General features: G+C 48.7%; 30 non-coding genes across 30 annotated transcripts; all 30 read left to right on the top strand.

Annotated features, from left to right (window-relative positions):
• Positions 1-247: 247 nt before the first annotated feature.
• Trnan-guu (transfer RNA asparagine (anticodon GUU)) lies at positions 248-321 on the top strand. Its single transcript has one exon. It is a non-coding gene; the product is annotated as a tRNA-Asn (tRNA).
• Positions 322-993: 672 nt separating this feature from the next.
• Trnat-cgu (transfer RNA threonine (anticodon CGU)) lies at positions 994-1,065 on the top strand. The gene has a single exon. It is a non-coding gene; the product is annotated as a tRNA-Thr (tRNA).
• A 1,066-nt stretch (positions 1,066-2,131) lies between these two features.
• Positions 2,132-2,203, top strand: Trnat-cgu (transfer RNA threonine (anticodon CGU)). Its single transcript has one exon. It is a non-coding gene; the product is annotated as a tRNA-Thr (tRNA).
• Positions 2,204-2,520: 317 nt separating this feature from the next.
• Positions 2,521-2,594, top strand: Trnan-guu (transfer RNA asparagine (anticodon GUU)). The gene has a single exon. It is a non-coding gene; the product is annotated as a tRNA-Asn (tRNA).
• A 689-nt stretch (positions 2,595-3,283) lies between these two features.
• Trnat-cgu (transfer RNA threonine (anticodon CGU)) lies at positions 3,284-3,355 on the top strand. The gene has a single exon. It is a non-coding gene; the product is annotated as a tRNA-Thr (tRNA).
• Positions 3,356-4,436: 1,081 nt separating this feature from the next.
• Positions 4,437-4,508, top strand: Trnat-cgu (transfer RNA threonine (anticodon CGU)). Its single transcript has one exon. It is a non-coding gene; the product is annotated as a tRNA-Thr (tRNA).
• A 318-nt stretch (positions 4,509-4,826) lies between these two features.
• Trnan-guu (transfer RNA asparagine (anticodon GUU)) lies at positions 4,827-4,900 on the top strand. The gene has a single exon. It is a non-coding gene; the product is annotated as a tRNA-Asn (tRNA).
• Positions 4,901-5,589: 689 nt separating this feature from the next.
• Positions 5,590-5,661, top strand: Trnat-cgu (transfer RNA threonine (anticodon CGU)). Its single transcript has one exon. It is a non-coding gene; the product is annotated as a tRNA-Thr (tRNA).
• Positions 5,662-5,979: 318 nt separating this feature from the next.
• Positions 5,980-6,053, top strand: Trnan-guu (transfer RNA asparagine (anticodon GUU)). Its single transcript has one exon. It is a non-coding gene; the product is annotated as a tRNA-Asn (tRNA).
• Positions 6,054-6,742: 689 nt separating this feature from the next.
• Positions 6,743-6,814, top strand: Trnat-cgu (transfer RNA threonine (anticodon CGU)). Its single transcript has one exon. It is a non-coding gene; the product is annotated as a tRNA-Thr (tRNA).
• A 318-nt stretch (positions 6,815-7,132) lies between these two features.
• On the top strand, positions 7,133-7,206 carry Trnan-guu (transfer RNA asparagine (anticodon GUU)). Its single transcript has one exon. It is a non-coding gene; the product is annotated as a tRNA-Asn (tRNA).
• Positions 7,207-8,285: 1,079 nt separating this feature from the next.
• Positions 8,286-8,359, top strand: Trnan-guu (transfer RNA asparagine (anticodon GUU)). Its single transcript has one exon. It is a non-coding gene; the product is annotated as a tRNA-Asn (tRNA).
• Positions 8,360-9,048: 689 nt separating this feature from the next.
• Positions 9,049-9,120, top strand: Trnat-cgu (transfer RNA threonine (anticodon CGU)). The gene has a single exon. It is a non-coding gene; the product is annotated as a tRNA-Thr (tRNA).
• Positions 9,121-9,438: 318 nt separating this feature from the next.
• On the top strand, positions 9,439-9,512 carry Trnan-guu (transfer RNA asparagine (anticodon GUU)). The gene has a single exon. It is a non-coding gene; the product is annotated as a tRNA-Asn (tRNA).
• A 690-nt stretch (positions 9,513-10,202) lies between these two features.
• On the top strand, positions 10,203-10,273 carry Trnat-cgu (transfer RNA threonine (anticodon CGU)). Its single transcript has one exon. It is a non-coding gene; the product is annotated as a tRNA-Thr (tRNA).
• Positions 10,274-10,591: 318 nt separating this feature from the next.
• On the top strand, positions 10,592-10,665 carry Trnan-guu (transfer RNA asparagine (anticodon GUU)). The gene has a single exon. It is a non-coding gene; the product is annotated as a tRNA-Asn (tRNA).
• Positions 10,666-11,744: 1,079 nt separating this feature from the next.
• On the top strand, positions 11,745-11,818 carry Trnan-guu (transfer RNA asparagine (anticodon GUU)). The gene has a single exon. It is a non-coding gene; the product is annotated as a tRNA-Asn (tRNA).
• Positions 11,819-12,507: 689 nt separating this feature from the next.
• Positions 12,508-12,579, top strand: Trnat-cgu (transfer RNA threonine (anticodon CGU)). The gene has a single exon. It is a non-coding gene; the product is annotated as a tRNA-Thr (tRNA).
• A 318-nt stretch (positions 12,580-12,897) lies between these two features.
• On the top strand, positions 12,898-12,971 carry Trnan-guu (transfer RNA asparagine (anticodon GUU)). The gene has a single exon. It is a non-coding gene; the product is annotated as a tRNA-Asn (tRNA).
• A 1,079-nt stretch (positions 12,972-14,050) lies between these two features.
• On the top strand, positions 14,051-14,124 carry Trnan-guu (transfer RNA asparagine (anticodon GUU)). Its single transcript has one exon. It is a non-coding gene; the product is annotated as a tRNA-Asn (tRNA).
• A 689-nt stretch (positions 14,125-14,813) lies between these two features.
• Positions 14,814-14,885, top strand: Trnat-cgu (transfer RNA threonine (anticodon CGU)). Its single transcript has one exon. It is a non-coding gene; the product is annotated as a tRNA-Thr (tRNA).
• A 318-nt stretch (positions 14,886-15,203) lies between these two features.
• On the top strand, positions 15,204-15,277 carry Trnan-guu (transfer RNA asparagine (anticodon GUU)). Its single transcript has one exon. It is a non-coding gene; the product is annotated as a tRNA-Asn (tRNA).
• Positions 15,278-15,969: 692 nt separating this feature from the next.
• Positions 15,970-16,041, top strand: Trnat-cgu (transfer RNA threonine (anticodon CGU)). The gene has a single exon. It is a non-coding gene; the product is annotated as a tRNA-Thr (tRNA).
• Positions 16,042-16,359: 318 nt separating this feature from the next.
• Positions 16,360-16,433, top strand: Trnan-guu (transfer RNA asparagine (anticodon GUU)). The gene has a single exon. It is a non-coding gene; the product is annotated as a tRNA-Asn (tRNA).
• Positions 16,434-17,122: 689 nt separating this feature from the next.
• On the top strand, positions 17,123-17,194 carry Trnat-cgu (transfer RNA threonine (anticodon CGU)). Its single transcript has one exon. It is a non-coding gene; the product is annotated as a tRNA-Thr (tRNA).
• Positions 17,195-17,512: 318 nt separating this feature from the next.
• Positions 17,513-17,586, top strand: Trnan-guu (transfer RNA asparagine (anticodon GUU)). The gene has a single exon. It is a non-coding gene; the product is annotated as a tRNA-Asn (tRNA).
• A 692-nt stretch (positions 17,587-18,278) lies between these two features.
• On the top strand, positions 18,279-18,350 carry Trnat-cgu (transfer RNA threonine (anticodon CGU)). Its single transcript has one exon. It is a non-coding gene; the product is annotated as a tRNA-Thr (tRNA).
• Positions 18,351-18,668: 318 nt separating this feature from the next.
• Trnan-guu (transfer RNA asparagine (anticodon GUU)) lies at positions 18,669-18,742 on the top strand. The gene has a single exon. It is a non-coding gene; the product is annotated as a tRNA-Asn (tRNA).
• A 689-nt stretch (positions 18,743-19,431) lies between these two features.
• Positions 19,432-19,503, top strand: Trnat-cgu (transfer RNA threonine (anticodon CGU)). Its single transcript has one exon. It is a non-coding gene; the product is annotated as a tRNA-Thr (tRNA).
• A 313-nt stretch (positions 19,504-19,816) lies between these two features.
• Positions 19,817-19,890, top strand: Trnan-guu (transfer RNA asparagine (anticodon GUU)). The gene has a single exon. It is a non-coding gene; the product is annotated as a tRNA-Asn (tRNA).
• Positions 19,891-21,343: the final 1,453 nt, after the last annotated feature.

The following is a 21,343-nucleotide window of genomic DNA, read 5'->3' as shown; positions in this document are numbered from 1 at the left end:
ATGAAAGGGATGTTCTACAACCTATGACAAGTATTCTACTGGCCTAGGAGGTTTTCTGAATGCATAGGCAGAACAGTGGTTTGTATGCATTTAGTAGTATAATGTCATTCGTTTATGAGCGTCGCTACAGTGTGCATGCACGTTATACATGTGAAGAGGCATAAGCAGATGCTACCATTCTGCGAGATTCCTGCAGAATGTGTACGAATTGCGTTGATATAGAGAGCAAAAGTGAACCAAAGTCGACGCCTCCGTGGCGCAATCGGCTAGCGCTTTCGGCTGTTAACAGAAAGCTTGGTGGTTCGAGCCCACCCGGGGGCGAAATCGTTTTAACCGTCACCGAGGTGAGGACATACGTCAACTTTGTTAGAGATACACAGCTAGTGTGGCAATTTGGCTGCGAAGGAGTGATGCCACAGATGCTTATACACATTCAGGCAGGTGGCACTGTAGGTAAAAACATGGCCCTACACAGACGTTCTACTGTTTTCCTATTTATTCACCATGTGTGTCACTGCAGTGGAGCGACGCCCACTACAAAAGACGTTTTATTGACATTCAATTTCAGCGTATACGTCGCGAGTGCCATATGACAGGGCCTGTCTCTCGATGTCGATTTGTATTTTATGTCTCTTAAGTGTCGGTCTGCAGTAGGCCGCTGTTGGCCGAGCGACGTGCAGCCCCATGGAACCGCAGTGCCACTGTGAACAACAGCAAACTGTAGCCAGAGAGTGGAGCCGAAAGGCGCATTTCGCAGTCGAGCCACGTTATCCCACAAGCTGTGCACTAGGACAAGAAATTGCAGACCGCAAACTTTTGGTGGCCTGACGGTCGTCGCCGATCGTAAGGGCGAAACAGTCGAGAGATTTGGAGAACGGCAATGTGGACACTCCCAGCAGCAGCAGTGCGCCAAATCAATTATCTGGTCGAGGGCTGCAAGATTCAGTGTGATGAAGTGACAATTCGGGGATATTTCGCAAATACAAAGCTGCCGCCTTTCTGACTCAATGGTAGAGCACTGGTCTCGTAAACCAGGAGTCGTGAGTTCGAACCTCACAGAAGGCATCAATTTTTTTAACTTTCCTGCAACGTGCGGAGCTACCTCGAGCAATATCTATCACATGGCAGTACACTGAATGAAAGGGATGTTCTACAACCTATGACAAGTATTCTACTGGCCTAGGAGGTTTTCTGAATGCATAGGCAGAACAGTGGTTTGTATGCATTTAGTAGTATAATGTCATTCGTTTATGAGCGTCGCTACAGTGTGCATGCACGTTATCCATGTGAAGAGGCATAAGCAGATGCTACCATTCTGCGAGATTCCTGCAGAATGTGTACGAATTGCGTTGATAAAGAGAGCAAAAGTGAGCTAAAGTCGACGCCTTCGTGGTGCAATCGGCTAGCGCGTTCGGCTGTTAACCGGAGGGTTGGTGGTTCGAGCTCACCCGGGAGCGAAATCGTTTTAACCGTCACCGATGTGAGGACATACGTCAACTTTGTTAGAGATACACAGCTAGTGTGGCAATTTGGCTGCGAAGGAGTGATGCCACAGATGCTTATAGACATTCAGGCAGGTGGCACTGTAGGTAAAAACATGGCCCTACACAGACGTTCTACTGTTTTCCCATTTATTCACCATGTGTGACACTGCAGTGGAGCGACGCCCACTACAAAAGACGTTTTATTTACATTCAATTTCAGCGTATACGTCGCGAGTGCCATATGAAAGGGCCTGTCTCTCGATGTCGATTTGTATTTTGTGTCTCTTAAGTGTCGGTCTGCAGTAGGCCGCTGTTGGCCGAGCGACATGCAGCCCCATGGGCAACGCCAGTGCCACTGTGAACAACAGCAAACTGTAGCCAGAGAGTGGAGCCGAAAGGCGCATTTCCCAGTCGAGCCACGTTATCCCACAAGCTGTGCACCAGGACAAGAAATTGCAGACCGCAAACTTTTGGTGGCCCGACGGTCGTCGCCGATCGTAAGGGCGAAACAGTCGAGAGATTTGGAGAACGGCAATGTGGACGCTCCCAGCAGCAGCAGTGCGCCAAATTAATTATCTGGTCGAGGGCTGCAAGATGCAGTGTGATGAAGTGAGAATTCGGGGATAGCTCGCAAATTCAAAGCTGCCGCCTTTTTAGCTCAGTGGTAGAGCACTGGTCTCGTAAACCAGGAGTCGTGAGTTCGAACCTCACAGAAGGAATCCATTTTTTTAACTTTCCTGCAACGTGCGGAGCTACCTCGAGCAATATCTATCACATGGCAGTACACTGAATGAAAGGGATGTTCTACAACCTATGACAAGTATTCTACTGGCCTAGGAGGTTTTCTGAATGCATAGGCAGAACAGTGGTTTGTATGCATTTAGTAGTATAATGTCATTCGTTTATGAGCGTCGCTACAGTGTGCATGCACGTTATACATGTGAAGAGGCATAAGCATATGCTACCATTCTGCGAGATTCCTGCAGAATGTGTACGAATTGCGTTGATATAGAGAGCAAAAGTGAACAAAGTCGACGCCTCTGTGGCGCAATCGGCTAGCGCTTTCGGCTGTTAACCGAAAGGTTGGTGGTTCGAGCGCACCCGGTGGCGCAATCGTTTTAACCGTCACCGAGGTGAGGACATACGTCAACTTTGTTAGAGATACACAGCTAGTGTGGCAATTTGGCTGCGAAGGAGTGATGCCACAGATGCTTATACACATTCAGGCAGGTGGCACTGTAGGTAAAAACATGGCCCTACACAGACGTTCTACTGTTTTCCTATTTATTCACCATGTGTGACACTGCAGTGGAGCGACGCCCACTACAAAAGACGTTTTATTGACATTCAATTTCAGCGTATACGTCGCGAGTGCCATATGACAGGGCCTGTCTCTCGATGTTGATTTGTATTTTGTGTCTCTTAAGTGTCGGTCTGCAGTAGGCCGCTGTTGGCCGAGCGACGTGCAGTCGCCTTACATGACGCCCCTTGGGCAACGCCAGTGCCACTGTGAACAATCGCAAACTGTAGCCAGAGAGTGGAGCCGAAAGGCGCATTTCGCAGTCGAGCCACGTTATCCCACAAGCTGTGCACCAGGACAAGAAATTGCAGACCGCAAACTTTTGGTGGCCTGACGGTCGTCGCCGATCGTAAGGGCGAAACAGTCGAGAGATTTGGAGAACGGCAATGTGGACACTCCCAGCAGCAGCAGTGCGCCAAATTAATTATCTGGTCGAGGGCTGCAAGATTCAGTGTGATGAAGTGAGAATTCGGGGATAGCTCGCAAATTCAAAGCTGCCGCTTTTTTAGCTCAGTGGTAGAGCACTGGTCTCGTAAACCAGGAGTCGTGAGTTCGAACCTCACAGAAGGAATCCATTTTTTTAACTTTCCTGCAACGTGCGGAGCTACATCGAGCAATATCTATCACATGGCAGTACACTGAATGAAAGGGATGTTCTACAACCTATGACAAGTATTCTACTGGCCTAGGAGGTTTTCTGAATGCATAGGCAGAACAGTGGTTTGTATGCATTTAGTAGTATAATGTCATTCGTTTATGAGCGTATCTACAGTGTGCATGCACGTTATACATGTGAAGAGGCATAAGCAGATGCTACCATTCTGCGAGATTCCTGCAGAATGTGTACGAATTGCGTTGACATAGAGAGCAAAAGTGAGCCAAAGTCAACGCCTCTGTGGCGCAATCGGCTAGCGCTTTCGTCTGTTAACCGAAAGGTTGGTGGTTCGAGCGCACCCGGTGGCGCAATCGTTTTAACCGTCACCGAGGTGAGGACATACGTCAACTTTGTTAGAGATACACAGCTAGTGTGGCAATTTGGCTGCGAAGGAGTGATGCCACAGATGCTTATACACATTCAGGCAGGTGGCACTGTAGGTAAAAACATGGCCCTACACAGACGTTCTACTGTTTTCCTATTTATTCACCATGTGTGACACTGCAGTGGAGCGACGCCCACTACAAAAGACGTTTTATTGACATTCAATTTCAGCTTATACGTCGCGAGTGCCATATGACAGGGCCTGTCTCTCGATGTCGATTTGTATTTTGTGTCTCTTAAGTGTCGGTCTGCAGTAGGCCGCTGTTGGCCGAGCGACGTGCAGTCGCCTTACATGACGCCCCATGGGCAACGCCAGTGCCACTGTGAACAATCGCAAACTGTAGCCAGAGAGTGGAGCCGAAAGGCGCATTTCGCAGTCGAGCCACGTTATCCCACAACCTGTGCACCAGGACAAGAAATTGCAGACCGCAAACTTTTCGTGGCCTGACGGTCGTCGCCGATCGTAAGGGCGAAACAGTCGAGAGATTTGGAGAACGACAATGTGGACACTCCCAGCAGCAGCAGTGCGCCAAATTAATTATCTGGTCGAGGGCTGCAAGATTCAGTGTGATGAAGTGAGAATTCGGGGATAGCTCGCAAATTAAAAGCTGCCGCCTTTTTAGCTCAGTGGTAGAGCACTGGTCTCGTAAACCAGGAGTCGTGAGTTCGAACCTCACAGAAGGAATCCATTTTTTTAACTTTCCTGCAACGTGCGGAGCTACCTCGAGCAATATCTATCACATGGCAGTACACTGAATGAAAGGGATGTTCTACAACCTATGACAAGTATTCTACTGGCCTAGGAGGTTTTCTGAATGCATAGGCAGAACAGTGGTTTGTATGCATTTAGTAGTATAATGTCATTCGTTTATGAGCGTCGCTACAGTGTGCATGCACGTTATCCATGTGAAGAGGCATAAGCAGATGCTACCATTCTGCGAGATTCCTGCAGAATGTGTACGAATTGCCTTGATATAAAGAGCAAAAGTGAGCCAAAGTCGACGCCTCTGTGGCGCAATCGGCTAGCGCTTTCGGCTGTTAACCGAAAGGTTGGTGGTTCGAGCGCACTCGGTGGCGAAATCGTTTTAACCGTCACCGAGGTGAGGACATACGTCAACTTTGTTAGAGATACACAGCTAGTGTGGCAATTTGGCTGCGAAGGAGTGATGCCACAGATGCTTATACACATTCAGGCAGGTGGCACTGTAGGTAAAAACATGGCCCTACACAGACGTTCTACTGTTTTCCTATTTATTCACCATGTGTGACACTGCAGTGGAGCGACGCCCACTACAAAAGACGTTTTATTGACATTCAATTTCAGCGTATACGTCGCGAGTGCCATATGACAGGGCCTGTCTCTCGATGTTGATTTGTATTTTGTGTCTCTTAAGTGTCGGTCTGCAGTAGGCCGCTGTTGGCCGAGCGACGTGCAGTCGCCTTACATGAAGCCCCATGGGCAACGCCAGTGCCACTGTGAACAATCGCAAACTGTAGCCAGAGAGTGGAGCCGAAAGGCGCATTTCGCAGTCGAGCCACGTTATCTCACAAGCTGTGCACCAGGACAAGAAATTGCAGACAGCAAACTTTTGGTGGCCTGACGGTCGTCGCCGATCGTAAGGGCGAAACAGTCGAGAGATTTGGAGAACGGCAATGTGGACACTCCCAGCAGCAGCAGTGCGCCAAATTAATTATCTGGTCGAGGGCTGCAAGATTCAGTGTGATGAAGTGAGAATTCGGGGATAGCTCGCAAATTCAAAGCTGCCGCCTTTTTAGCTCAGTGGTAGAGCACTGGTCTCGTAAACCAGGAGTCGTGAGTTCGATCCTGACAGAAGGAATCCATTTTTTTAACTTTCCTGCAACGTGCGGAGCTACCTCGAGCAATATCTATCACATGGCAGTACACTGAATGAAAGGGATGTTCTACAACCTATGACAAGTATTCTACTGGCCTAGGAGGTTTTCTGAATGCATAGGCAGAACAGTGGTTTGTATGCATTTTGTAGTATAATGTCATTCGTTTATGAGCGTCGCTACAGTGTGCATGCACGTTATACATGTGAAGAGGCATAAGCAGATGCTACCATTCTGCGAGATTCCTGCAGAATGTGTACGAATTGCGTTGATATAGAGAGCAAAAGTGAGCCAAAGTCGACGCCTCTGTGGCGCAATCGGCTAGCGCTTTCGGCTGTTAACCGAAAGGTTGGTGGTTCGAGCGCACCCGGTGGCGCAATCGTTTTAACCGTCACCGAGGTGAGGACATACGTCAACTTTGTTAGAGATACACAGCTAGTGTGGCAATTTGGCTGCGAAGGAGTGATGCCACAGATGCTTATACACATTCAGGCAGGTGGCACTGTAGGTAAAAACATGGCCCTACACAGACGTTCTACTGTTTTCCTATTTATTCACCATGTGTGACACTGCAGTGGAGCGACGCCCACTACAAAAGACGTTTTATTGACATTCAATTTCAGCGTATACGTCGCGAGTGCCATATGACAGGGCCTGTCTCTCGATGTCGATTTGTATTTTGTGTCTCTTAAGTGTCGGTCTGCAGTAGGCCGCTGTTGGCCGAGCGACGTGCAGTCGCCTTACATGACGCCCCTTGGGCAACGCCAGTGCCACTGTGAACAATCGCAAACTGTAGCCAGAGAGTGGAGCCGAAAGGCGCATTTCGCAGTCGAGCCACGTTATCCCACAAGCTGTGCACCAGGACAAGAAATTGCAGACCGCAAACTTTTGGTGGCCTGACGGTCGTCGCCGATCGTAAGGGCGAAACAGTCGAGAGATTTGGAGAACGGCAATGTGGACACTCCCAGCAGCAGCAGTGCGCCAAATTAATTATCTGGTCGAGGGCTGCAAGATTCAGTGTGATGAAGTGAGAATTCGGGGATAGCACGCAAATTCACAGCTGCCGCCTTTTTAGCTCAGTGGTAGAGCACGGGTCTCGTAAACCAGGAGTCGTGAGTTCGAACCTCACAGAAGGAATCCATTTTTTTAACTTTCCTGCAACGTGCGGAGCTACCTCGAGCAATATCTATCACATGGCAGTACACTGAATGAAAGGGATGTTCTACAACCTATGACAAGTATTCTACTGGCCTAGGAGGTTTTCTGAATGCATAGGCAGAACAGTGGTTTGTATGCATTTAGTAGTATAATGTCATTCGTTTATGAGCGTCGCTACAGTGTGCATGCACGTTATACATGTGAAGAGGCATAAGCAGATGCTACCATTCTGCGAGATTCCTGCAGAATGTGTACGAATTGCGTTGATATAGAGAGCAAAAGTGAGCCAAAGTCGACGCCTCTGTGGCGCAATCGGCTAGCGCGTTCGGCTGTTAACCGAAAGGTTGGTGGTTCGAGCCCACCTGGGGGCAAAATCGTTTTAACCGTCACCGATGTGAGGACATACGTCAACTTTGTTAGAGATACACAGCTAGTGTGGCAATTTGGCTGCGAAGGAGTGATGCCACAGATGCTTATACACATTCAGGCAGGTGGCACTGTAGGTAAAAACATGGCCCTACACAGACGTTCTACTGTTTTCCTATTTATTCACCATGTGTGACACTGCAGTGGAGCGACGACCACTACAAAAGACGTTTTATTTACATTCAATTTGAGCGTATACGTCGCGAGTGCCATATGAAAGGGCCTGTCTCTCGATGTCGATTTGTATTTTGGGTCTCTTAAGTGTCGGTCTGCAGTCGGCCGCTGTTGGCCGAGCGACGTGCAGTCGCCTTACATGAAGCCCCATGGGCAACGCCAGTGCCACTGTGAACAACAGCAAACTGTAGCCAGAGAGTGGAGCCAAAAGGCGCATTTCGCAGTCGAGCCACGTTATCCCACAAGCTGTGCACCAGGACAAGAAATTGCAGACCACAAACTTTTGGTGGCCTGACGGTCGTCGCCGATCGTAAGGGCGAAACAGTCGAGAGATTTGGAGAACGGCAATGTGGACACTCCCAGCAGCAGCAGTGCGCCAAATCAATTATCTGGTCGAGGGCTGCAAGATTCAGTGTGATGAAGTGAGAATTCGGCGATATTTCGCAAATACAAAGCTGCCGCCTTTCTGACTCAGTGGTAGAGCACTGGTCTCGTAAACTAGGAGTCGTGAGTTCGAACCTCACAGAAGGAATCCATTTTTTTAACTTTCCTGCAACGTGCGGAGCTACCTCGAGCAATATCTATCACATGGCAGTACACTGAATGAAAGGGATGTTCTACAACCTATGACAAGTATTCTACTGGCCTAGGAGGTTTTCTGAATGCATAGGCAGAACAGCGGTTTGTATGCATTTAGTAGTATAATGTCATTCGTTTATGAGCGTCGCTACAGTGTGCATGCACGTTATACATGTGAAGAGGCATAAGCAGATGCTACCATTCTGCGAGATTCCTGCAGAATGTGTACGAATTGCGTTGATATAGAGAGCAAAAGTAAGCCAAAGTAAACGCCTCCGTGGCGCAATCGGCTAGCGCGTTCGGCTGTTAACCGAAAGGTTGGTGGTTCGAGCCCACCCGGGGGCGAAATCGTTTTAACCGTCACCGATGTGAGGACATACGTCAACTTTGTTAGAGATACACAGCTAGTGTGGCAATTTGGCTGCGAAGGAGTGATGCCACAGATGCTTATACACATTCAGGCAGGTGGCACTGTAGGTAAAAACATGGCCCTACACAGACGTTCTACTGTTTTCCTATTTATTCACCATGTGTGACACTGCAGTGGAGCGACGCCCACTACAAAAGACGTTTTATTTACATTCAATTTCAGCGTATACGTCGCGAGTGCCATATGACAGGGCCTGTCTCTCGATGTCGATTTGTATTTTATGTCTCTTAAGTGTCAGTCTGCAGTAGGCCGCTGTTGGCCGAGCGACGTGCAGTCGCCTTACATGAAGCCCCATGGGCAACGCCAGTGCCACTGTGAACAACAGCAAACTGTAGCCAGAGAGTGGAGCCGAAAGGCGCATTTCGCAGTCGAGCCACGTTATCCCACAAGCTGTGCACCAGGACAAGAAATTGCAGACCGCAAACTTTTGGTGGCCTGACGGTCGTCGCCGATCGTAAGGGCGAAACAGTCGAGAGATTTGGAGAACGGCAATGTGGACACTCCCAGCAGCAGCAGTGCGCCAAATTAATTATCTGGTCGAGGGCTGCAAGATTCAGTGTGATGAAGTGAGAATTCGGGAATAGCTCGCAAATTCAAAGCTGCCGCCTTTTTAGCTCAGTGGTAGAGCACTGGTCTCGTAAACCAGGAGTCGTGAGTTCGAACCTCACAGAAGGAATCCATTTTTTTAACTTTCCTGCAACGTGCGGAGCTACCTCGAGCAATATCTATCACATGGCAGTACACTGAATGAAAGGGATGTTCTACAACCTATGACAAGTATTCTACTGGCCTAGGAGGTTTTCTGAATGCATAGGCAGAACAGTGGTTTGTATGCATTTAGTAGTATAATGTCATTCGTTTATGAGCGTCGCTACAGTGTGCATGCACGTTATACATGTGAAGAGGCATAAGCAGATGCTACCATTCTGCGAGATTCCTGCAGAATGTGTACGAATTGCGTTGATATAGAGAGCAAAAGTGAGCCAAAGTCAACGCCTCCGTGGCGCAATCGGCTAGCGCGTTCGGCTGTTAACCGAAAGGTTGGTGTTTCGAGCCCACCCGGGGGCGAAATCGTTTTAACCGTCACCGATGTGAGGACATACGTCAACTTTGTTAGAGATACACAGCTAGTGTGGCAATTTGGCTGCGAAGGAGTGATGCCACAGATGCTTATACACATTCAGGCAGGTGGCACTGTAGGTAAAAACATGGCCCTACACAGACGTTCTACTGTTTTCCTATTTATTCACCATGTGTGACACTGCAGTGAAGCGACCCATACTACAAAAGACGTTTTATTTACATTCAATTTCAGCGTTTACGTCGCGAGTATCATATGACAGGGCCTGTCTCTCGATGTCGATTTGTATTTTGTGTCTCTTAAGTGTCGGTCTGCAGTAGGCCGCTGTTGGCTGTGCGACATGCAGTCGCCCTACATGAAGTCCCATGGGCAACGCCAGTGCCACTGTGAACAACAGCAAACTGTAGCCAGAGAGAGGAGCCGAAAGGCGCATTTCGCAGTCGAGCCACGTTATCCCACAAGCTGTGCACCAGGACAAGAAATTGCAGACCGCAAACTTTTGGTGGCCTGACGGTCGGCGCCGATCGTAAGGGCGAAACAGTCGAGAGATTTGGAGAACGGCAATGTGGACACTCCCAGCAGCAGCAGTGCGCCAAATTAATTATCTGGTCGAGGGCTGCAAGATTCAGTGTGATGAAGTGAGAATTCGGGGATAGCTCGTAAATTCAAAGCTGCCGTCTTTTTAGCTCAGTGGTAGAGCACTGGTCTCGTAAACCAGGAGTCGTGAGTTCGAACCCCACAGAAAGAATCCATTTTTTTAACTTTCCTGCAACGTGCGGAGCTACCTCGAGCAATATCTATCACATGGCAGTACACTGAATGAAAGGGATGTTCTACAACCTATGACAAGTATTCTACTGGCCTAGGAGGTTTTCTGAATGCATAGGCAGAACAGCGGTTTGTATGCATTTAGTAGTATAATGTCATTCGTTTATGAGCGTCGCTACAGTGTGCATGCACGTTATACATGTGAAGAGGCATAAGCAGATGCTACCATTCTGCGAGATTCCTGCAGAATGTGTACGAATTGCGTTGATATAGAGAGCACAAGTGAGCCAAAGTCAACGCCTCCGTGGCGCAATCGGCTAGCGCGTTCGGCTGTTAACCGAAAGGTTGGTGGTTCGAGCCCACCTGGGGGCGAAATCGTTTTAACCGTCACCGAGGTGAGGACATACGTCAACTTTGTTAGAGATACACAGCTAGTGTGGCAATTTGGCTGCGAAGGAGTGATGCCACAGATGCTTATACACATTCAGGCAGGTGGCACTGTAGGTAAAAACATGGCCCTACATAGACGTTCTACTGTTTTCCTATTTATTCACCATGTGTGACACTGCAGTGGAGCGACGCCCACTACAAAAGACGTTTTATTTACATTCAATTTCAGCGTATACGTCGCGAGTGCCATATGACAGGGCCTGTCTCTCGATGTCGATTTGTATTTTATGTCTCTTAAGTGTCGGTCTGCAGTAGGCGGCTGTTGGCCGAGTGACGTGCAGTCGCCTTACATGAAGCCCCATGGGCAACGCCAGTGCCACTGTGAACAATCGCAAACTGTAGCCAGAGAGTGGAGCCGAAAGGCGCATTTCGCAGTCGAGCCACGTTATCCCACAAGCTGTGCACCAGGACAAGAAATTGCAGACCGCAAACTTTTGGTGGCCTGACGGTCGTCGCCGATCGTAAGGGCGAAACAGTCGAGAGATTTGGAGAACGGCAATGTGGACACTCCCAGCAGCAGCAGTGCGCCAAATCAATTATCTGGTCGAGGGCTGCAAGATTCAGTGTGATGAAGTGAGAATTCGGCGATATTTCGCAAATACAAAGCTGCCGCCTTTCTGACTCAGTGGTAGAGCACTGGTCTCGTAAACCAGAAGTCGTGAGTTCCAGCCTCACAGAAGGAATCCATTTTTTAAACTTTCCTGCAACATGCGGAGCTACATCGAGCAATATCTATCACATGGCAGTACACTGAATGAAAGGGATGTTCTACAACTAATGACAAGTATTCTACTGGCCTAGGAGGTTTTCTGAATGCATAGGCAGAACAGCGGTTTGTATGCATTTAGTAGTATAATGTCATTCGTTTATGAGCGTCGCTACAGTGTGCATGCACGTTATACATGTGAAGAGGCATAAGCAGATGCTACCATTCTGCGAGATTCCTGCAGAATGTGTACGAATTGCGTTGATATAGAGAGCAAAAGTGAGCCAAAGTCAACGCCTCCGTGGCGCAATCGGCTAGCGCGTTCGGCTGTTAACCGAAAGGTTGGTGTTTCGAGCCCACCCGGGGGCGAAATCGTTTTAACCGTCACCGATGTGAGGACATACGTCAACTTTGTTAGAGATACACAGCTAGTGTGGCAATTTGGCTGCGAAGGAGTGATGCCACAGATGCTTATACACATTCAGGCAGGTGGCACTGTAGGTAAAAACATGGCCCTACACAGACGTTCTACTGTTTTCCTATTTATTCACCATGTGTGACACTGCAGTGAAGCGACCCATACTACAAAAGACGTTTTATTTACATTCAATTTCAGCGTTTACGTTGCGAGTATCATATGACAGGGCCTGTCTCTCGATGTCGATTTGTATTTTGTGTCTCTTAAGTGTCGGTCTGCAGTAGGCCGCTGTTGGCTGTGCGACGTGCAGTCGCCCTACATGAAGTCCCATGGGTAACGCCAGTGCCACTGTGAACAACAGCAAACTGTAGCCAGAGAGAGGAGCCGAAAGGCGCATTTCGCAGTCGAGCCACGTTATCCCACAAGCTGTGCACCAGGACAAGAAATTGCAGACCGCAAACTTTTGGTGGCCTGACGGTCGGCGCCGATCGTAAGGGCGAAACAGTCGAGAGATTTGGAGAACGGCAATGTGGACACTCCCAGCAGCAGCAGTGCGCCAAATTAATTATCTGGTCGAGGGCTGCAAGATTCAGTGTGATGAAGTGAGAATTCGGGGATAGCTCGTAAATTCAAAGCTGCCGCCTTTTTAGCTCAGTGGTAGAGCACTGGTCTCGTAAACCAGGAGTCGTGAGTTCGAACCCCACAGAAAGAATCCATTTTTTTAACTTTCCTGCAACGTGCGGAGCTACCTCGAGCAATATCTATCACATGGCAGTACACTGAATGAAAGGGATGTTCTACAACCTATGACAAGTATTCTACTGGCCTAGGAGGTTTTCTGAATGCATAGGCAGAACAGCGGTTTGTATGCATTTAGTAGTATAATGTCATTCGTTTATGAGCGTCGCTACAGTGTGCATGCACGTTATACATGTGAAGAGGCATAAGCAGATGCTACCATTCTGCGAGATTCCTGCAGAATGTGTACGAATTGCGTTGATATAGAGAGCACAAGTGAGCCAAAGTCAACGCCTCCGTGGCGTAATCGGCTAGCGCGTTCGGCTGTTAACCGAAAGGTTGGTGGTTCGAGCCCTCCTGGGGGCGAAATCGTTTTAACCGTCACCGAGGTGAGGACATACGTCAACTTTGTTAGAGATACACAGCTAGTGTGGCAATTTGGCTGCGAAGGAGTGATGCCACAGATGCTTATACACATTCAGGCAGGTGGCACTGTAGGTAAAAACATGGCCCTACATAGACGTTCTACTGTTTTCCTATTTATTCACCATGTGTGACACTGCAGTGGAGCGACGCCCACTACAAAAGACGTTTTATTTACATTCAATTTGAGCGTATACGTCGCGAGTGCCATATGACAGGGCCTGTCTCTCGATGTCGATTTGTATTTTATGTCTCTTAAGTGTCGGTCTGCAGTAGGCGGCTGTTGGCCGAGTGACGTGCAGTCGCCTTACATGAAGCCCCATGGGCAACGCCAGTGCCACTGTGAACAATCGCAAACTGTAGCCAGAGAGTGGAGCCGAAAGGCGCATTTCGCAGTCGAGCCACGTTATCCCACAAGCTGTGCACCAGGACAAGAAATTGCAGACCGCAAACTTTTGGTGGCCTGACGGTCGTCGCCGATCGTAAGGGCGAAACAGTCGAGAGATTTGGAGAACGGCAATGTGGACACTCCCAGCAGCAGCAGTGCGCCAAATCAATTATCTGGTCGAGGGCTGCAAGATTCAGTGTGATGAAGTGAGAATTCGGCGATATTTCGCAAATACAAAGCTGCCGCCTTTCTGACTCAGTGGTAGAGCACTGGTCTCGTAAACCAGAAGTCGTGAGTTCCAGCCTCACAGAAGGAATCCATTTTTTAAACTTTCCTGCAACGTGCGGAGCTACCTCGAGCAATATCTATCACATGGCAGTACACTGAATGAAAGGGATGTTCTACAACCTATGACAAGTATTCTACTGGCCTAGGAGGTTTTCTGAATGCATAGGCAGAACAGTGGTTTGTATGCATTTAGTAGTATAATGTCATTCGTTTATGAGCGTCGCTACAGTGTGCATGCACGTTATACATGTGAAGAGGCATAAGCAGATGCGACCATTCTGCGAGATTCCTGCAGAATGTGTACGAATTGCGTTGATATAGAGAGCAAAAGTAAGCTAAAGTCGACGCCTTCGTGGCGCAATCGGCTAGCGCGTTCGGCTGTTAACCGAAAGGTTGGTGGTTCGAGCCCACCCGGGGGCGAAATCGTTTTAACCGTCACCGATGTGAGGACATACGTCAACTTTGTTAGAGATACACAGCTAGTGTGGCAATTTGGCTGCGAAGGAGTGATGCCACAGATGCTTATACACATTCAGGCAGGTGGCACTGTAGGTAAAAACATGGCCCTACACAGACGTTCTACTGTTTTCCTATTTATTCACCATGTGTGACACTGCAGTGGAGCGACGCCCACTACAAAAGACGTTTTATTTACATTCAATTTCAGCGTATACGTCGCGAGTGCCATATGACAGGGCCTGTCTCTCGATGTCGATTTGTATTTTGTGTCTCTTAAGTGTCGGTCTGCAGTAGGCCGCTGTTGGCCATGCGACGTGCAGTCGCCCTACATGAAGCCCCATGGGCAACGCCAGTGCCACTGTGAACAACAGCAAACTGTAGCCAGAGAGAGGACCCGAAAGGCGCATTTCGCAGTCGAGCCACGTTATCCCACAAGCTGTGCACCAGGACAAGAAATTGCAGACCGCAAACTTTTGGTGGCCTGACGGTCGTCGCCGATCGTAAGGGCGAAACAGTCGAGAGATTTGGAGAACGGCAATGTGGACACTCCCAGCAGCAGCAGTGCGCCAAATTAATTATCTGGTCGAGGGCTGCAAGATTCAGTGTGATGAAGTGAGAATTCGGGGATAGCTCGCAAATTCAAAGCTGCGGCCTTTTTAGCTCAGTGGTAGAGCACTGGTCTCGTAAACCAGGAGTCGTGAGTTCGAACCTCACAGAAGGAATCCATTTTTTTAACTTTCCTGCAACGTGCGGAGCTACATCGATCAATATCTATCACATGGCAGTACACTGAATGAAAGGGATGTTCTACAACTAATGACAAGTATTCTACTGGCCTAGGAGGTTTTCTGAATGCATAGGCAGAACAGCGGTTTGTATGCATTTAGTAGTATAATGTCATTCGTTTATGAGCGTCGCTACAGTGTGCATGCACGTTATACATGTGAAGAGGCATAAGCAGATGCTACCATTCTGCGAGATTCCTGCAGAATGTGTACGAATTGCGTTGATGTAGAGAGCAAAAGTGAGCCAAAGTCAACGCCTCCGTGGCGCAATCGGCTAGCGCGTTCGGCTGTTAACCGAAAGTTTGGTGGTTCGAGCCCACCTGGGTGCGAAATCATTTTAACCGTCACCGATGTGAGGACATACGTCAACTTTGTTAGAGATACACAGCTAGTGTGGCAATTTGGCTGCGAAGGAGTGATGCCACAGATGCTTATACACATTCAGGCAGGTGGCACTGTAGGTAAAAACATGGCCCTACACAGACGTTCTACTGTTTTCCTATTTATTCACCATGTGTGACACTGCAGTGGAGCGACGCCCACTACAAAAGACGTTTTATTTACATTCAATTTCAGCGTATACGTCGCGAGTGCCATATGACAGGGCCTGTCTCTCGATGTCGATTTGTATTTTGTGTCTCTTAAGTGTCGGTCTGCAGTAGGCCGCTGTTGGCCATGCGACGTGCAGTCGCCCTACATGAAGCCCCATGGGCAACGCCAGTGCCACTGTGAACAACAGCAAACTGTAGCCAGAGAGAGGAGCCGAAAGGCGCATTTCGCAGTCGAGCCACGTTATCCCACAAGCTGTGCACCAGGACAAGAAATTGCAGACCGCAAACTTTTGGTGGCCTGACGGTCGGCGCCGATCGTAAGGGCGAAACAGTCGAGAGATTTGGAGAACGGCAATGTGGACACTCCCAGCAGCAGCAGCAGTGCGCCAAATTAATTATCTGGTCGAGGGCTGCAAGATTCAGTGTGATGAAGTGAGAATTCGGGGATAGCTCGCAAATTCAAAGCTGCCGCCTTTTTAGCTCAGTGGTAGAGCACTGGTCTCGTAAACCAGGAGTCGTGAGTTCGAACCTCACAGAAGGAATCCATTTTTTTAACTTTCCTGCAACGTGCGGAGCTACCTCGAGCAATATCTATCACATGGCAGTACACTGAATGAAAGGGATGTTCTACAACCTATGACAAGTATTCTACTGGCCTAGGAGGTTTTCTGAATGCATAGGCAGAACAGCGGTTTGTATGCATTTAGTAGTATAATGTCATTCGTTTATGAGCGTCGCTACAGTGTGCATGCACGTTATCCATGTGAAGAGGCATAAGCAGATGCTACCATTCTGCGAGATTCCTGCAGAATGTGTACGAATTGCGTTGATATTGAGAGCAATAGTGAGCCAAATTCTACGCCTCCGTGGCGCAATCGGCTAGCGCTTTCGGCTGTTAACCGAAAGGTTGGTGGTTCGAGCCCACCCGAGGGTGAAATCGTTTTAACCGTCACCGAGGTGAGCACATACGTCAACTTTCTTAGAGATACACAGCTAGTGTGGCAATTTGGCTGCGAAGGAGTGATGCCACAGATGCTTATACACATTCAGGCAGGTGGCACTGTAGGTAAAAACATGGCCCTACACAGACGTTCTACTGTTTTCCTATTTATTCACCATGTGTGACACTGCAGTGGAGCGACGCCCACTACAAAAGACGTTTTATTTACATTCAATTTCAGCGTATACGTCGCGAGTGCCATATGACAGGGCCTGTCTCTCGATGTCGATTTGTATTTTGTGTCTCTTAAGTGTCGGTCTGCAGTAGGCCGCTGTTGGCCATGCGACGTGCAGTCGCCCTACATGAAGCCCCATGGGCAACGCCAGTGCCACTGTGAACAACAGCAAACTGTAGCCAGAGAGAGGACCCGAAAGGCGCATTTCGCAGTCGAGCCACGTTATCCCACAAGCTGTGCACCAGGACAAGAAATTGCAGACCGCAAACTTTTGGTGGCCTGACGGTCGTCGCCGATCGTAAGGGCGAAACAGTCGAGAGATTTGGAGAACGGCAATGTGGACACTCCCAGCAGCAGCAGTGCGCCAAATTAATTATCTGGTCGAGGGCTGCAAGATTCAGTGTGATGAAGTGAGAATTCGGGGATAGCTCGCAAATTCAAAGCTGCGGCCTTTTTAGCTCAGTGGTAGAGCACTGGTCTCGTAAACCAGGAGTCGTGAGTTCGAACCTCACAGAAGGAATCCATTTTTTTAACTTTCCTGCAACGTGCGGAGCTACATCGATCAATATCTATCACATGGCAGTACACTGAATGAAAGGGATGTTCTACAACTAATGACAAGTATTCTACTGGCCTAGGAGGTTTTCTGAATGCATAGGCAGAACAGCGGTTTGTATGCATTTAGTAGTATAATGTCATTCGTTTATGAGCGTCGCTACAGTGTGCATGCACGTTATACATGTGAAGAGGCATAAGCAGATGCTACCATTCTGCGAGATTCCTGCAGAATGTGTACGAATTGCGTTGATGTAGAGAGCAAAAGTGAGCCAAAGTCAACGCCTCCGTGGCGCAATCGGCTAGCGCGTTCGGCTGTTAACCGAAAGTTTGGTGGTTCGAGCCCACCTGGGTGCGAAATCATTTTAACCGTCACCGATGTGAGGACATACGTCAACTTTGTTAGAGATACACAGCTAGTGTGGCAATTTGGCTGCGAAGGAGTGATGCCACAGATGCTTATACACATTCAGGCAGGTGGCACTGTAGGTAAAAACATGGCCCTACACAGACGTTCTACTGTTTTCCTATTTATTCACCATGTGTGACACTGCAGTGGAGCGACGCCCACTACAAAAGACGTTTTATTTACATTCAATTTCAGCGTATACGTCGCGAGTGCCATATGACAGGGCCTGTCTCTCGATGTCGATTTGTATTTTGTGTCTCTTAAGTGTCGGTCTGCAGTAGGCCGCTGTTGGCCATGCGACGTGCAGTCGCCCTACATGAAGCCCCATGGGCAACGCCAGTGCCACTGTGAACAACAGCAAACTGTAGCCAGAGAGAGGAGCCGAAAGGCGCATTTCGCAGTCGAGCCACGTTATCCCACAAGCTGTGCACCAGGACAAGAAATTGCAGACCGCAAACTTTTGGTGGCCTGACGGTCGGCGCCGATCGTAAGGGCGAAACAGTCGAGAGATTTGGAGAACGGCAATGTGGACACTCCCAGCAGCAGCAGCAGTGCGCCAAATTAATTATCTGGTCGAGGGCTGCAAGATTCAGTGTGATGAAGTGAGAATTCGGGGATAGCTCGCAAATTCAAAGCTGCCGCCTTTTTAGCTCAGTGGTAGAGCACTGGTCTCGTAAACCAGGAGTCGTGAGTTCGAACCTCACAGAAGGAATCCATTTTTTTAACTTTCCTGCAACGTGCGGAGCTACCTCGAGCAATATCTATCACATGGCAGTACACTGAATGAAAGGGATGTTCTACAACCTATGACAAGTATTCTACTGGCCTAGGAGGTTTTCTGAATGCATAGGCAGAACAGCGGTTTGTATGCATTTAGTAGTATAATGTCATTCGTTTATGAGCGTCGCTACAGTGTGCATGCACGTTATCCATGTGAAGAGGCATAAGCAGATGCTACCATTCTGCGAGATTCCTGCAGAATGTGTAGGAATTTCGTTGATATAGAGAGCACTAGTGAGCCAAAGTAGACGCCTCCGTGGCGCAATCGGCAAGCGCGTTCGGCTGTTAACCGAAAGGTTGGTGGTTGGAGCCCACCCGGGGGCGAAATCGTTTTAACCGTCACCGAGGTGAGGACATATATCAATTTTGTTAGAGATACACAGCTAGTGTGGCAATTTGGCTGCGAAGGAGTGATGCCACAGATGCTTATACACATTCAGGCAGGTGGCACTGTAGGTAAAAACATGGCCCTACACAGACGTTCAACTGTTTTCCTATTTATTCACCATGTGTGACACTGCAGTGGAGCGACGCCCACTACAAAAGACGTTTTATTTACATTCAATTTCAGCGTAGACGTCGCGAGTGCCATATGACAGGGCCTGTCTCTCGATGTCGATTTGTATTTTGTGTCTCTTAAGTGTCGGTCTGCAGTAGGCCTCTGTTGGCCGAGCGATGTGCAGTCGCCTTACATGAAGCCCCATGGGCAACGCCAGTGCCACTGTGAACAACAGCAAACTGTAGCCAGAGAGTGGAGCCGAAAGGCGCATTTCGCAGTCGTGCCACGTTATCCCACAAGCTGTGCACTAGGACAAGAAATTGCAGACCGCAAACTTTTGGTGGCCTGACGGTCGTCGCCGATCGTAAGGGCGAAACAGTCGAGAGATTTGGAGAACGGCAATGTGGACACTCCCAGCAGCAGCAGTGCGCCAAATCAATTATCTGGTCGAGGGCTGCAAGATTCACTGTGATGAAGTGAGAATTCGGGGATAGCTCGCAAATTCAAAGCTGCCGCCCTCTTAGCTCAGTGGTAGAGCGCTGGTCTCGTAATCCAGGAGTCGTGAGTTCGAACCTCACAGAAGGCATCCATTTTTTTAACTTTCCTGCAACGTGCGGAGCTACCTCGAGCAATATCTATCACATGGCAGTACACTGAATGAAAGGGATGTTCTACAACCTATGACAAGTATTCTACTGGCCTAGGAGGTTTTCTGAATGCATAGGCAGAACAGTGGTTTGTATGCATTTTGTAGTACAATTCGTTTATGAGCGTCGCTACAGTGTGCATGCACGTTATCCATGTGAAGAGGCATAAGCAGATGCTACGATTCTGCGAGATTCCTGCAGAATGTGTAGGAATTTCGTTGATATAGAGAGCACTAGTGAGCCAAAGTTGACGCCTCCGTGGCGCAATCGGCAAGCGCGTTCGGCTGTTAACCGAAAGGTTGGTGGTTCGAGCCCACCCGGGGGCGAAATCATTTTAACCGTCACCGACGTGAGGACATATATCAACTTTGTTAGAGATACACAGCTAATGTGGCAATTTGGCTGCGAAGGAGTGATGCCACAGATGCTTATACACATTCAGGCAGGTGGCACTGTAGGTAAAAACATGGCCCTACACAGACGTTCTACTGTTTTCCTATTTATTCACCATGTGTGACACTGCAGTGGAGCGACGCCCACCACAAAAGACGTTTTATTGACATTCAATTTCAGCGTAGACGTCGCGAGTGCCATATGACAGGGCCTGTCTCTCGATGTCGATTTGTATTTTGTGTCTCTTAAGTGTCGGTCTGCAGTAGGCCGCTGTTGGCCGAGCGATGTGCAGTCGCCTTACATGAAGCCCCATGGGCAACGCCAGTGCCACTGTGAACAACAGCAAACTGTAGCCAGAGAGTGGAGCCGAAAGGCGCATTTCGCAGTCGAGCCACGTTATCCCACAAGCTGTGCACTAGGACAAGAAATTGCAGACCGCAAAGTTTTAGTGGCCTGACGGTCGTCTCCGATCGTAAGGGCGAAACAGTCGAGAGATTTGGAGAACGGCAATGTGGACACTCCCAGCAGCAGCAGTGCGCCAAATCAATTATCTGGTCGAGGGCTGCAAGATTCACTGTGATGAAGTGAGAATTCGGGGATAGCTCGCAAATTCAAAGCGGCCGCCTTCTTAGCTCAGTGGCAGTTGCGAGTCAGCCTCCGAGCGGGACGGACGTGTGGCGGAGCTGGACGTCTGGCTGTAGTAAACACAGGCTGAGTCGCTGCGTTTGAGGTTAGTGGTGCTGCTAAGCCGCTATTCGTGTTGCGCTTGTATTCATGAAGTTCTAGAATGAATAGGTCGAATTATTTGAGGAAAGACACAATCAAGTTTACTTTCGATCGAAATTTCGTTCGGCCTAAAGCATTTGAAATTAAAGCATGGTTTATCGAAAAAGTATTGATTAACGGTGATGATGTTGTCGGAGTTTATCTCTCGTTTGTGACAAATGCTGTGTATCTGAAGATGAAAAGTCCAGAATTATGTAGTTCCATTGTGGATCGTTGCGGAGGTAGCGTGAAGTTTAATCATTCTGATGGGAATGTGAGTGACGTTGCTGTTAGTCATGCTGGGTACGGGATTCGTACGATCAGAGTGTTTGAGCTCCCTTTTGAAATTCCGCCCGAAGAACTTAATGTTGCCCTTCGGCCTTATGGCAGAATTATTTCCAATGTGGCAGAAAGGTGGTCTGAAGCTCATATGTTTCCTGTCTTGAACGGCGTAAGGCAAATTAAGATTGAATTACAGAAGCATGTCCCCTCTTATCTTAATATTTGTGGGTATCGTGCTTTGATTATCTATGATGAGCAACCGCGGACTTGCGCTTTATGCAATTCCACGGAACACATTCGTGCAGAATGTTCACGGAGGCGTGTCCCGCAGTTACCGCG

Source organism: Schistocerca gregaria, chromosome 5 (genome assembly GCF_023897955.1).
Source record: "Schistocerca gregaria isolate iqSchGreg1 chromosome 5, iqSchGreg1.2, whole genome shotgun sequence".
Lineage (NCBI taxonomy): Eukaryota > Metazoa > Arthropoda > Insecta > Orthoptera > Acrididae > Schistocerca > Schistocerca gregaria.
The sequence above is the reverse complement of the archived record's forward strand: the minus strand, read 5'-3'. Positions and strand labels throughout refer to the sequence as shown.